Source organism: Mesoplodon densirostris, chromosome 7 (assembly GCF_025265405.1).
Source record: "Mesoplodon densirostris isolate mMesDen1 chromosome 7, mMesDen1 primary haplotype, whole genome shotgun sequence".
In the NCBI taxonomy this organism is placed as follows: Eukaryota; Metazoa; Chordata; class Mammalia; order Artiodactyla; family Ziphiidae; genus Mesoplodon; species Mesoplodon densirostris.
This window is the reverse complement of record NC_082667.1, coordinates 25,795,478-25,810,343: the sequence shown is the minus strand read 5'-3', so window position 1 is coordinate 25,810,343 and position 14,866 is coordinate 25,795,478. Positions and strand designations below refer to the sequence as shown.

The 14,866-nt window shown below is 42.3% G+C and overlaps 1 protein-coding gene across 1 annotated transcript in view; it reads right to left on the bottom strand.

The window, feature by feature from the left end:
• CD59 (CD59 molecule (CD59 blood group)) overlaps positions 1 to 14,866 on the bottom strand; it is a 519,147-nt gene that overhangs the window by 286,087 nt on the left and 218,194 nt on the right. The gene's annotated exons all lie outside the window — the stretch shown is intronic.

Below are 14,866 nucleotides of genomic sequence, written 5' to 3'. Positions count from 1 at the left end.
CTGATTCTCCATTCTCTCGTATTGGTAGAAGCACACCCACCTCACTGGATTATTGTGCAGATTAAGTGAGAACACATATGAAGTGCTTGGCACATAGTAAGTGGCCAGGAAACGGTAGCCATGATTATTTCTACTTAGGCCTTTCAATCAGAATTAGACTAGCGATACTTCAAACTAGATTTTTTTTTAAGTCTGTGGAAGTACTTGACTTTACTTAGGACTTATTTTTTAATTATTTCCTTAAAATTAGTAATTGTTTCATTAATGATTTCTAAAAAAATGTGGACTTCCCTGGTGGCACGCTGGTTAAGAATCCACCTGTCAATGCCGGGGACACGGGTTCAATCCCTGGTCCGGGAAGATCCCACATGCTGCGGAGCACCTAAGCCACAACTACTGAGCCTGTGCTCTAGAGTCTGTGAGCCACAACTACTGAACCCTCGTACCACAACTACTGAGCCCTCGTACCACAACTACTGAAGCCCGCGTGCCTAGAGCCTGTGCTCCACAACAAGAGAAGCCACCGCAATGAGAAGCACGCGCACCGCAACAAAGAATAGCCCTCGCTCGCCGCAACTAGAGAAAGCCTGATTGCCACAACCAGAGAAAGCCCGTGTGCAGCAACAAAGACCCAAAGCAGCCAAAAATAAAAACAAATTAAAGAAATGAATTTATAAAACACACAAAAATAAAGTTATTAAGAACGTTTGATTAGAGAAGTTTACCTGGGACTTGGGAAAAACAATCCAATTTGACATGTAATCCTATACAGGTACCATCACTCATCTTTTTTATGTTACCTAAATTTCAGGTATAGTGTATAAAAAGCAAGAAGTAGCCTCTAGAGGATTATGCAAAGCAAACTCATAAAGACGTGTGTATTTTGGGGAAAAAAGTACCCCTGGTTATTCTGATGTGTACTCATAAATATTAATTTGAATGAATGGATTTCCAATTCCCTAAACTCCACAGTGGAGAACCTCTGGGAGCAAATTCAAATTCTGTTGCCAAGTTGTGCTTACTTGACCTCATTTCCAGTTAACTTTAGCTTGCCCAGAGGGTACATGGCATAGCAGTTCAGAACTTTTAAAGACTTACCAGACAGATATTTCACTTCCTGGTAGGTCCCTGGCTCTGTAAGTGTTTGCCCTGCCCTCGCCCAGAGCCAGAGTACACAAAGGTACTTAGGAGTGGCTCTCTTCTTTCCCACAGTCAGTTAAAGGGAAGGGCCCAATATGAATCCAGTCTCGGGACTTCCCTGGTGGTCCAGTGATTAAGACTCTGTGCTTCCACTGCAGGGGGCTCAGGTTTGATCCCTGGTTAGGGAACTAGGATCCCACAGCCGCGAGGTGCAGCCAAAAAAATAAGGAAAATAAGGAAAACAAAAAAAAATCCAGTCTCATCTTGAGAAGTTACAGAAGTGGGGTTAGTTTTTCTCTTTTCATGGGGACTAACAGGCTAAGTTAGTGTAACTTTGGGTCATCAGCCTCTAAAGACCGTATAGAGTTCTTTGTACCCCTCTAGGACACTGGTGCCTGGGGGGTGGGGGTGGGAATTCTATCTGCAATCTCCAGAGAGTCAGTTGGGCTCTGACTCAAAATGCCACTCCTTTCTCTACTATACTTCCTGCATTGTGTTCAGACTAAACTTCCAGCATTATTTTGACTCACATTCTAGTGTTTCTGCTTGAAAGAACTCACATGACTTCTCCCTCTACCAGCAGGCTAGGAGTAAATGATGGCCAGGAGTGATTCATGGACATGTGTAATTTTCCCTGGGAACTTCACAAATGTTAGGAGGGAGGGAAATCTGAGAGATACCATACCATCTTCATATCAACTAAATCAGGGTTTGGAGCTTTGAGATTCTGGAGTTTAGGTTCAGAAATGTTGCCAGAACTTAAGCCAGGTGTCAATGAGGTTACTCTTATATGAATATCCCAAATTTCAGTTCTCCAATCCCCCCCAGATATTTTCAGTAAAAGTCTTAGAAACTATTTGAATCCCTGCTAGTCAATTAGGTAAGGTCTGGGAGCATCAAGATTAGGGTTATTGGTGTAACCGTGACTCCATTTACATAATCCAGCTTGTGAAGTCTGAGACCTAAGAGTTATCAGCAGTCCTTGGTTGCTGGCAGTACTTGGGTGCTTCAGGCATGATCACTGTTTCTCAGTGGAGCCAGACACCTGATTAGATCACGGCTGAGACTTCACAATACCAGCCCCAACAGTTCCACTGGGATGCAGTTTTAGGCCAGCCTCTAATTCTAATGGATTTAGTATAAATCTCCTTCAATTTGTTAGGTAGCACTGCTCTGTGCTAAGCTCCTGAGGGGGATGCTCCATACTAAAGATTTCATAATAGAGATTCACCGCCCCCATGCTCAATGTGCTAAGGCCACTGGTGTCAAAACGATACTGTCTAGAGTGAATGGCACCAAGCCCTCTGTCCATTAGCTCAGAAACTGACATCCTCCAGGGAACGGTTGGGACTAATCTACTCTGCACTCTCATCCCTGTTTTCATTGCCACGTTAATCACTGGTCTTCCATTATATCCATAGTCTGAAAGTGTGGTCCTTGGACCAGAGCATCCACGTCACTTGGGAACTGGTCGTGCAAATTCTCAGGCCCACCCCAGAATCTACTCAATCAGAAACTCTGGGAGTGGGGCCTAGCAATCTGTATTTTAACAAGCCCTCCCCATGATTCTTATGCACTGGAAAGTCTGAGAATGACTGCACTATACCATCACCCCCATAATCCTCCCTATTTCCTCTTCCTGTTTTGGTTCCCCACTGTTCTGATACACACCTGCCCACCCCAGCTCTCCAGTGTGCCCTCTGGAGCACTTGCTCTGTGATCAGCAAATTTCCCTGTATCTACTACACCTTCCAGGAATGTTCTCTATATCTCCTTGCATTAATTGAAACCCACTCCCTTCTCCAGCAGCCCTCTGGGATGGTGGATCTGTACTCACATCTATTTACTGCGGGAGAGGCCCTCATCCTCCTTCTCTCCATCACTATTTCTAGACCATTACTTCTACCCCACCCTCTTGTAAAAAATCCTCTTCCTTTGAGGCTCGTGCCCTGTGGTTATACCACCATTCCCCCTCCTCATCATTCAAGTCTTTTGTACCAGGCTCATCCTGGGTCACTTCAAAGTCCAGAGTGATGGCTAACACCCAAGCCTCTCAATTTCTTGACCATCTTATCTCCACCGACCTTCTCCTTTGTCCTCTACTTTGCCCTTTGAAATTGCTTTTCCTCCCATATCACAAATATAAGCCTCCCATTCCCCAACCACAGATTCTTGCATTACAGTTTGCTTGGTCAACTGTTTCCATTATGATCATTCTCCAACCTCTTTGGGATAGCTAGGCCCAAAAGTTCCCCCTTAACTCTCTTTACATTGTCATCTCCTTGGTTTCTTACCCAACTTTGATTGGATGGTCAATCATTTCAATCAGTCTTTTGCAAATATCTTCATTTACTTTGTCCTTCTGATCTTTTGTCACTACTCTGGCCAAACCCAACCTGGCTGACATCAACCATCAATAAATTACGTATTGAATAAGCATCAACATTGTGACGGGTGTCTTTATAGGTGCTGAAGATACAAAATGAACAAGACAGATCACGGCCCTGACCTTGTGGAGTTTATATCCTGCAGGGGCGGGAGGGGGTGCCCGTGGTGGCAGAAAATAGACATATAGAGATTTAATACGTGTTAGCTCACGATAAGTGCTTTGAGGAAAAATAAGTGCTGGGAAAGGGGACAGAAAGTAAGAAGGGTGGGAGGGCAGTGCTATTTTCGATGCAATAGTCTGGAAAAGAATCACCAAAGAGGTGGCTTCTGAGCAGAGACCTGAAATGAGGTAAGAACCATGGCATGGGAGGACATTCCCAAGAAGAGCAGATGCAAAGACCTTGGAGTGGGAGAGCAAGCTGACAGCATGCCTGGAATGCAGAGAATGGTAGAAGATGAGGCTGGAAAGATATCCAGAGGCCACATCATGAAGGCATTATAGACCCAGATGAGGACTTGGGACTTGGTTTGTCCAAAGAAGCCATTGAAGAGTTTTGAGCAGCTGATTGAAATAGTTTGACTTTCCTTTGAAAAAAAATACTATGTAGAAAATATACTGTGGGGGAGGCACAGCTGGAGCTGGGTCATAGTGATGGAAATGCCACTGTGGTCCAACTGGGAGATGAAGGTGTTCAACTGGGGAGATAACCATATGCTTTCTCTGTACTTTTCTCTGAAAGTGCAGTCCCTGAACCAGCATCATCCATATCCCCTGGAAACTTCTAATGCAAATTCCTACAGCCCCCCGCCCGCCCCCCTGCCACTCATCTACCTACGTTTATTAAACTTCTGATCCCTTACATCTCCCCTCATTCTCAGTAAATAATCCTCACTTTCTGCTTCATGGGAAAAAAAAAAAAAAAAGAATCCATCATGCAAGAATTCCTTCAATTTTGGGCTACCATATCTATAAAATTATTTCCTTCCAGTCTATCCATACTAAATATGTATCCCTCCTTCTAACTGTAGCCTTTCCTTCTATCTATGAATGGCATTCATGCAGGCTCATCTCTGCCAACATGTTAAAAGTAAATAATTATTCCCACTTCCACCTCCAGCCATCAGTCCATCTATCCCAAAGCCAAACATCTTGGGGACTTCCCTGGTGGTAGAGTGGTTGAGAATCCGCCTGCCAATGCAGGGGAAACAGGTTCAATCCCTGGTCTGGGAAGATCCCACATGCCGTGGAGCAACTAAGCCCGTGTGCCACCCCCTCATATTGAATCAATTACCACATTCTACTTATCCTGCCTCTGACATGCATGGAATATATATTAAATCCATTCCCTCCATATTCCTCTGCCAGTCTCTGGTTCAAGCCACGATCACCTGTCGCCTCACTGATTAAAATGTCCTCTTGTATTCCTGCATCCATATTTGCCTCCCTCCAATCCATTTCCTATAAAACAGCCAGAGTGATCTTTTAAAAATGCAAATCTGATTAAACCAATATATCTTGTTTCACTCCCCTGGGGTTCAAAATCAGGTCACATTCCTCTTAAATGTTCAAATCAGGTGACTTGGAGCCTTCAACTTGTCTCCCTTGTGTGATAACTTCACATTCCAAAGGTTCAGATTGTCTTAATAAATGGAACTGGAAAACCTGCTCATATTCTTTTTGACTGCTGTGACTGTCAGTAAAACATCAGACTTCACTGGTCCTCTGTCCTTGGGTAGTCCTTAACCATTGCTGTATGATCTGCAGTGACCAGGCACAAATGTCCACCAAATAGCCCTGGGTAATCCTTATTCAGGGAGAGAAAGTGTTTCGATGACCTAGGCTCCACCGTATTTGAGTTCTGGAAGTAGGGGGGAAAATCTTTCTTTCCAAGGGTTATATTCATCTATGATGGCTCAATGCCATGGTGAACCTGTGACACAAATGTTCAAGCTCTTCTCTTACACAGCACATTTAGTTCACTCACATGGATAAGGAGTGCTGGGTGTCAGAATCTGCTTACATTTCCCAAGGCAAAGCCTTAATGTCTTTGTGAATTAGCGTATGCAAATTGATTTGTTTCTGTCCAGGTTTGTTCCTGCAGCATTTAAGGCTTAAATGCAAGGGGTGTCACCAGAGGCCAGCAGCATGGGGCCCAACACTAATCAAGATGCACTTGAAGCCTAAGGAGTTAGTTAATGGTCTACTTCTTTCTGAGAAAGAAGTTCATTTTTTCCCTTCCAGTTTTATTGAGATATAATTGACGTACAGCACTGTATAAGTTTAAAGTGTACAGCTTAATGATTTGGCTTACGTACATCATGAAATGATTACCACAATAATTTTAGTGAATATCATCTCATGTAGATACAAAATTAAGAAATAGAAAAAAAATTTTTTTTCCTTGTGATGAGGACTCAGGATTTACTCTCTTAACTTTCATGTGTAACATACAGCAGTGTTATGTTTATCATGTTGTACCTTACATCCCTAGTACTTATAACTGGAAGTTTATACCTTTTGACCGCCTTCATCTAATTCCGCCACCCCCCCCAACCCTCTGCCTCTGGTAACCATAAATTTGATGACTCTTTCTACAAGTTTGTTTTTGAAGTATAAGTGAGCTACAACACCATATTAATTCCTGTACACGACATAGTGATTCAATATTTCTATACCTTTCAAAATGATCACCAAAAAATTCATTTTTAACCAAAATCTTCCTGACACCCTCTAGCTCCTGTCTTTGGTAGGCTGTCTAATGACTAACTCAAGCTGGAAACACAGGAGAATCCCAGAAGCTACCACTCCCTCAACCCTCATATCTAATCAGCCACCAATCCTTGATGACCCTACCTATGAATATCCTTAGAATTCAGCTCTGGCACTGTTTTAGTTCAAGCTCTATCTGTTCTCTTGCTGTTCTAATAGTTCCTACAGGTCACCCTGGCTCAACTTCCAATCCAACCTCCATGCTGCATTCACTGAGCTTTCTAAAATATAAATCTGATCCTGCCTCTGTTCTGAGATGCATGAAGCAGGAGTCCAAATTGACAGGCATCAGAGGAATTGTGGATTATATGCAGATTTTATATGTGCATTTTTCCAATGAGATGGTCCATTTTATTCAGAACTTCAGGGGAATATATTTCCATAGAAAAGCTGAGATCTACAGTTTGAGCTAAAGTTGTTTATCTGGGATAAAAGGGATTTTTCTTGACCTGGCTACTGCTTATGTGGCCAGTCTTTATCGTCTGCATCTCCCTCTCTGCCATCCCTCCCCAATTAACACTCCAACAATATAGAACTGCTTATGATTCCTAAAATACGCCATATGATTATATGCCTCCATGTGCTTTTGAGCATGTTGCTCCCTTTGCAATGCCTTTCCTCTTTCCTTTACCCACTTTTGTCTGCTTGTCAAATTTATCTTTCAAAATCCAGCTCCGGCAACATCTCCAGAGAGTCTTCCCTGGTTCCCTCCCATAAAGAGTTAACCAATCCCATTTATGAGCCACGTCTTTTTCTTATATAGGCTTCTGGTTTGCCCATATTTTTGCTCATAAAAATCTGAAATATTTTAAGGAGACATTTTTATTGAAGTATAACATACCTGCAGAAGCGAGCAAACCATAAACGTGCAGCAGCTCAATGATTTTTACAAAGTGAATTATACCTGTGTAACTACCCCTATGATCAAGAAATAGAACATTGCCAGGACCCCAAAACCCTCTCTTGTGCTTCATCCCAGTCCTTACATAACCCCAAACGTAACCACTGTTCTGATTTCTTTTATCATTAATTAGTTTGCCCATTTAAAAAAGTCTCATAGTCTTGTATCTAGCTTCTTTGATTCAACATTCTGGGTGTTAGACTCGTCCATGTTGTTTCTAGTAATGGTGGTTTGTTGATTTGTAGGGCTGTATAGTATTCCTTTGTATGAATACACCACTTATGTATCCTTTTTCACTACTGATAGACATTTGAATTGTTTCCATTTTTAGTTACTAAGAACAAAGTTATTTTGAACATTCTTGGCTATGTCTTTCAGTTACCATGTATATGCATTTCTATGAGATATTATATGTTCCAAAGTGAAATTTCTCCATTATAGGGTATGTGAATATTCAGCATTACGAGACACTGCCAAATACTGTTCTAAAGCGGTTGGGTCACTTTATACTCCCATTAATAGTGTATGAGAGTTCCAGTTGCTCTATATTCTCACCATTACTCATCCATTTCGGTTTCCAAATTTTAGCTACTTTGGTGACAGTGTAGTAGTACCTCCCTGAGGTATATTACACCGAATTTTATTTCTGTCTACCCTTCTCAATACTGCTTTCCTTGAGGCCAGGAGACTATGTCTCATTCAGCATCGTGTGTCAACATGGACAGTACCTGGCACACACAGGGTGCTAAGGAAATGTTTTTTCAGTGAACACACTGCTGGAGAAGTAATAAGGGGCTAAGAAGTCTTCCTAATGCCAAAATCAAGCTTTTTAGGTAAGTGACCATCTACATTGCCTAAGTTTAAGTCCTAATCATCAGGCATGTTTGAGTGTCCACCTACTGCCAGTATTATTCTTCTGGTATTTTCTCAAGGACTCACTAGCTAGATACTTCATAGCATTGACCAGGAATGTATACACCAGAGCTGTGACAATTCTAACCACAGAGTTAAAAGAGAGCTTGAAATACAATTGTATACCTCCTGCTTTCTGACAAAATCTAAGCCATCCAAAGCAGGGAAGAAGCTAATCCTTATTTAAAGATACCCAGTGATACAAATCAAGCCCACAATGAGATACCATTTCTCACTGAGACACATTTACTAGGATGGCTATAATCAAAAAGATGGATAAAAACAAGTGTTGGTGAGGATGTGGAGAAAATGAAAATTTCATATATTGCTGGTAGGAACATAAAATAGTGTAGCTGCTTTGGAAATCAGTTTGGCAGTTGCTCAAAAAGTTAAAGGTTGAGTTACTGGGGCTTCCCTGGCGGCGCAGTGGTTAAGAATCTGCCTGCCAGCGCAGGGGACACAGGTTCGAGCCCTGGTCCGGGAAGATCCCACATGCCGTGAAGCAACTAGGCCTGTGTGCCACAACTACTGAGCCTGTGCTCTAGAGCCCGCATGCCACAACTACCGAACCCGCATGCCACAACTACTGAAGCCCACGTGACTGGAGCCCGTGCTCCGCAACAAGAGAAGCCACCGCAATGAGAAGCCCATGCACCACAACGAAGAGTAGCCCCGACTTGACACAACTAGAGAAAAGCTCAAGCACAGCAACAAAGGTCCAGTGCAGCCAAAGATAAAATTTAAAAAAAATAAGGTAGAGTTACCAAAAGACCCAGAAATTCTACTCTAGGTATATACCTAGAGAATTGAAAATTTGTTCACCTAAGAACTTGTACATGAATGTTCACAGAAGCATTGTTCATGATAACCAAAAAGTAGAAATAAGCCACATGTCCATCAGCTGATGAGTGGATAAACTGTTATATATACATACAATGGAATATTATTCAGCCATAAAAGGAGTGCTACAACATGGGTGAATCTTGAAAATATTATGCTAAGTGAAATAAGTGAGACAGACACAAAGTGAGACACATTCCATCTGTATAGAACGTCCAGAATAGGCAAATCCATAGAAACAGAAATTAGATTAGTAGTAGCCAGGGGCTGGAAGAAGGGATAAATGGGGAGTGATGGATGATGGGTGCATGTTATCTTTGGGGTGATAAAAATACACTAAAATTAGATAATGGCGATGATTGCATTACTCTGTGACTACTCTAAAAACCACTGAACCGTACACTTTTAAAGTGTGAATTTTATGGTCTGTAAATTATATCTCAGTAAAGCTGTTATACAACACTTTAAAGTGTCAAATTTTACTTTTTTTGCATACTTCTTATTTGAATTATTTGCAGCAAGCATGTATTACTCCTGCAATTTCAAAAAAAACTGTAATTTTTTTGGGTTTTTTTAGCCATGTGGCATGTGGGATCTTATTTCCCCTGACCAGGGATTGAACAGGCACCTCCTCCAGTGGAAGAGTGAAGTCTTAACCACTGGACCATCATGGAAGTCCCCCAAAACCAAAGTTTTTACTTTATTTTTATAAATTTATTTATTTATTTTTGACTACGTTGGGTCTTCGTTGCACTGCGCGGGCTTCTCATTGCGGTGGCTTCTCTTCTTGTGGAGCACAGGCTCTAGGCACGCGGGCTTCAGTGCTTGCGGCTCGTGGGCTCTAGAGCGCAGGCTCAGTAGTTGTAGCCCACGGGCTTAGTTGCTCCACAGCATGTGGGATCTTCCTGGACCAGGGCTCGAACCCGTGTCCCCTGCATTGGCAGGCAGATTTTTTAATCACTGCGTCACCAGGGAAGCCCAAAACCAAAGTTTTTAAAACTACGTTTATGATTTGTATTTTTTTTTCTTGTGAAGATGTTGCACAAACATATTTCTTGTCACATTAACACCTCTCCTTTTTCTCTCATCAACCCAGCCTGGTGTCCTAAAGAACTGGTGTCTTTCTTCTTTAGGTGGATGTTAGCTCAGCGTTCATGAAGGGAAGTGTAACCAGCTCTAACCAGAAGAATGCCAAGGAATATGATCTTGCAGTAGGACAGGGTTTCGAGGGGCATTTGGTTTATATAAGAAGAGCCTAGAGGAAAGGTGGCTGGTTCCTTCCCTCACTGTCCTCTGGAACAACCTCTTAATGAAGTTTGACTAGCCGGTGCAATATCCTTATCTATTTTTTCTCTTCTGGCCTCTTGAAGAGGAAAATACAAAACAACAAATAGCAGCATAAACCATGATATTCTAGTATACTACTGTCATCATTGATTACTTTTCAACGTTTCTTCTCCCCTTAGTTTTTTTCCTTGCTCCAATCGTTAAAAATAAATCCCTCTAATCCTGTGCTTCTCAAAACGTGGTTTCCAGACCAGCAGAATAAACATCACTTGAGGACTTGCTGGAAATGTAAAATATCGTCCCGTCCCGCATCTGCACGAGGCGTCTGACACTCTGGGGGTGGGGCCCCGCGAGCAGGGCGTTAACAAGCCCTCCAGGTGATTCTGAGGCACAGCCCCCGTTTTAACACCGCTAAATAGTGCTTTTTCTTAGCCAGCAGCTTTTCAGTATAATATACAGTAGTAGGCGCTACAGATTTGCTGAGTCACCTTCCTTTCCCTTAACCCTAACCGTCCATTCACCACTCTGGATTCTTTCCCCAGCCTGTAGCCTCAACATTTTCTCTCCCATCTTGGAATCCGGTTGCTCCTTTCTGAATAGCAACTCAAGTGTGCGGCTCTTTTCAATGTGTCTGGCGATTGCCAACAATACCCTTGTAAGAGATCCTCACAGCACTTCCTGGGAAGAAAGATAAGAGGAGATCATGAAAGGAGCTATTTTTGTTTAAACATTTATGGCACTTATTTTTGTGAAAATAAATACCCCACTTCTGTTCACAAACTTGAATGTGCAAAGAGGAATTTGATTTTTAAAACACATATTCCTAGGTCTCAGATTCTGGTTTGTAGATGCAATATCTGGGGTGGAGTCTGGTTTTCCTCATTCTCACAAGCACCCCAGGTGATTCTGAAAGTGGTGGGCTTGCTTCCTTTGAGAAACACTGCACAAAGCCGGAGAATTAGGGTGGGGCTTGCAGACCTCTCCCCTTTGCAAAGTCGACACTCTCTGGAAAATCTATACAATTAAAAGGAAAAAGTAACACGGGAGCTACACCTTTCTGGAACATTTTTCATGTCTTTTAGTGGCTTAGTGCTTAGGAAATCTTTAAATCAAGTTCTTAGACTCTCAAGATTAAAAAAAAAATGTTATTAACACCTGAAGGGTAAACCATTAATGCAGGGGGAGTTGTTCTTTTAGATGTGAAAGTTATTCTTGAACAATACATATCCTAATTGTAGAAACAGTCCTGAATAAAGTACCTTTATAATATACTTATATTCTCCTAGTATGTAACTTTGAGATATATAAAGTTTTATTCCTTCTAAAGTTTGTGAGGCAGTTGTCACTTTGAAGGAAATTCTTTTTCTTCGATTATTGTTTGAAGTGGACTGTACGTATTAGTGGATGAAATGAATATATATACTACATATTGCCTGAAAGAGACCATGACTGTGCATCAGTTGCTAGGATGCAAGATGATTATCTATTCCCAGTTCAGTGTTACGTCCTGTCACACTTTCTAAGGATTGTTTTTTCTGCCAGTGTCATCTCAATATTTTTACTTGTGAAGTACTGGAACAAATGACTGTATTTTTGGTCTCATAAAATAAAACAGAGTTGCCCAACCTCAGCATTATCGGCATTCTGGCCTTAATAATTCTGTGTTGTCCTGTGTATTGCAGGATGTTTAGAAGCATCCTTGGCCTCCACCCACTAGATGTCAGTAGCACCTCCCCCTCAAGTTGTGACAATTTATAAATACCTCCAAACAAGTCAATGTCAACTTGGGAGATTTGTGTTATTCAAATATCAATATATTGGGTATAACTTTAATACCAAGGTTTTTGGAGAAAGTGTTTTCCACTTACATATTCTGCTCTCCCACTGGTTTGCTGGGAAAACCCTTTAATTTTCCTATTTCTTCAAGTGATACAGTGACCCCAAGTACCACATGGCTTTGTAGTGGGAAAAAAAGGCAAAAAGAGAAAGTATTAAAAATTCACATAAACATAGCTTTAGTCGCCTTTTTGTCAGATGGGAAATAGACAAATTTGGTTTGCTGGGACCATGGCACAGGGCTGGACAGAAGTTAAAGACACTGCTTTGCCTTAAATTTGTTGTCTTCCTGGACCTGTTGACCTGAATAAACTACAATAATGTCAGAAAACCAAGGACGTGGGATTGGGATAACATGTTGTAGGAAGTGAGAGCACAACAGCTATGTATGTCCACCAAGTATTTCTGGTTCACCTGGTTCCCTTCCAGGCATCTGACAGGATAGCATCTCTTGGTTGGATGGGGTCATGTGACTCTTCCTGGCTAATGAGGTGCGAGCACACAAGACACAAGTCTATCTGTCTGCAGTATTTAATTGACTACTTGAGAAACCCTCCAGTTCTTTTTTCTCGTGGCATAGTAATCAGCAACACTTGAGATATGGTTTTTCCATCAGCCTGAATCTGAGTGAGCGCTGTGAGCAGAGCCCTCTGCTGAAACATGATGGATGTGTATCATTTGTTTTAAGCCAGGGATTGGCAAACTTCTTCTGTAAAGGGTGAGATAGTAGTTTAGGTTTTGCCCATCATAATGTCTCTATCACTGCTACTCAACTTTGCTGTCCTGTGGCATGAAATCGGCCATGAAAAAATATGTACCTGAATGGATGTAGCTGTATCTCCCCCATCCCCAAACTATTTACAAAAGCAGACAGAGGGCCACTTGGCCCAGGGACTGTATTTTGCAGATCCCTATTTTAAGTCACAGAGGTTTCAGGATTGTTACTGCAGCATAACCTAGCCTATCTTGATATACTGTCAGCTGTGAGATGAACCCCCAAATGAGTCTTCATCATCTGTGTTGTCATCTATCCTGCTCCCTCTCAACAATGCACTTTCTCTTTTCTTCAAGACTAATTTAACTGGCCAGAATCTTTGTTTCAGTAACTATTTCATAATGTGCTTAAGAAAGGCAGAAAAGGCCTTTCCTTCTTAACACCTAATCACAAGGCCTCTTCAGCTCAAACCTGAATCACCAAAGGTTGGCAAGTCATTGGTTCTCATATTTTAGCAGGCATGAGAATCACCCAGAGGGCACAGATTGCTGGGTTTTACCCTCAGAGTTTTTGACTCTATAGGTTTGGGAAGAATTTGTCTAGTAGTGTAGTTCATGTCTGATCTTAAAGACAGTGATCAAGTTCTAATAAAGCAGTAATTTTTTCCCCCCAAACTTCACCAGGCATACAAATTGGCTGAGGAGCTTGTTAAAATGCAGATATACCTCAGTAGATTTGAGGTGGGGCCTGAGATTTTTAAAAATTTAATTAATTAATTAATTTTGGCTACATTGGGTCTTCATCGCTGTCCTCAGGCTTTTTGTAGTTGCGGCAAGCAGGGGCTACCCTTGGTTGGGATGTGCGAGCTTCTCATTGCGGTGGCTTCTCTTGTTGTGGAGCATGGGCACTAGGCGCATGCGGGCTTCAGTAGTTGTGGCACGTAGGCTCAGTAGTTGTGGCACATAGGCTCAGTAGTTGTGGCTCGCGGGCTCTAGAGCGCAGGCTCAATAATTGTAGCACATGAACCTAGTTGTTCTGCGGCATGTGTGATCTTCCCCGACCGGGGATCGAACCCGTGTCCCCTTCATTGGCAGGCGGATTCTTAACCACTGCGACACCGGGGAAGCCCCGAGGCCTGACATTTTGATAGTGATTAGTGGTCAGGCTGAGTACACTAATTGCGGCTAGGACCTGAAGGATTCTAATCTCCCTTTTTAGCCCTAGGCTTAGCATAGTGTTTAACTTAGTGCCAAGCACAGTTCATGTGCTTAAGTCTTGAATAACCTCAGGCCCACTTTGACTTCACTCACACCTAACTGGTTAGCAAATCCTTTTGGTTCTACTATCATAACGTATAAAGCATCCAACCACTTGTCACCACCTTTACTGTAACACTCTGACCTTGGCCACCACCATCCCTGGGCTGGATTATTTCACCAGCCTCCTAATTGGGCTCCCAGCTTCTGTGCTTGCTCCACCCTCCCTCTCACTTCTAATACACACTTGCTGTAAATTCTTTATACAGCAGCAAGAGGGTTTAAGACACAGGTTGATCACGTTACTCCTCTGCTTAAGACTATGCACGCAATGACTCCCCATTTCACTCAGTAAAACCCAAAGTCCTTACAATGGCCTATCAGGTTTTACCTGACTGGCCCTCTTTTATGTCTTTGACATCATCTCCTACTCTGCTCTAGCCACTGTGGCCTTCTTGCTGTCCCTTGAACCCACCAAGCACACTCCCATCTCAGATCCTGGGCACTTGGTTTTCCCTCTACCTGGAAATTCTTCCTCCAAGATAAGTGCGTGACCTTCTTCCTCACTTCCTCCAGTGTTAGCTCAAATGTCACTCAGTAAGGCTCTTCCTGACCACCCTATTTTTTTTCTCTACCTCTTCACTATTTACTTTTCTCCCCACTTACACTGTAAGCTCCAGGAATATAGAAATTTTTGTTTTGTTCTCAGTCCCTAGCATTACAGAGTTCCTAAGTCATAGTTAGGTACTCTATGAATATTTGAATGAATAGATAACAGACTGCAGTTAACTGGGATATCTTGAGGCTGCAAGCTGCTGCTA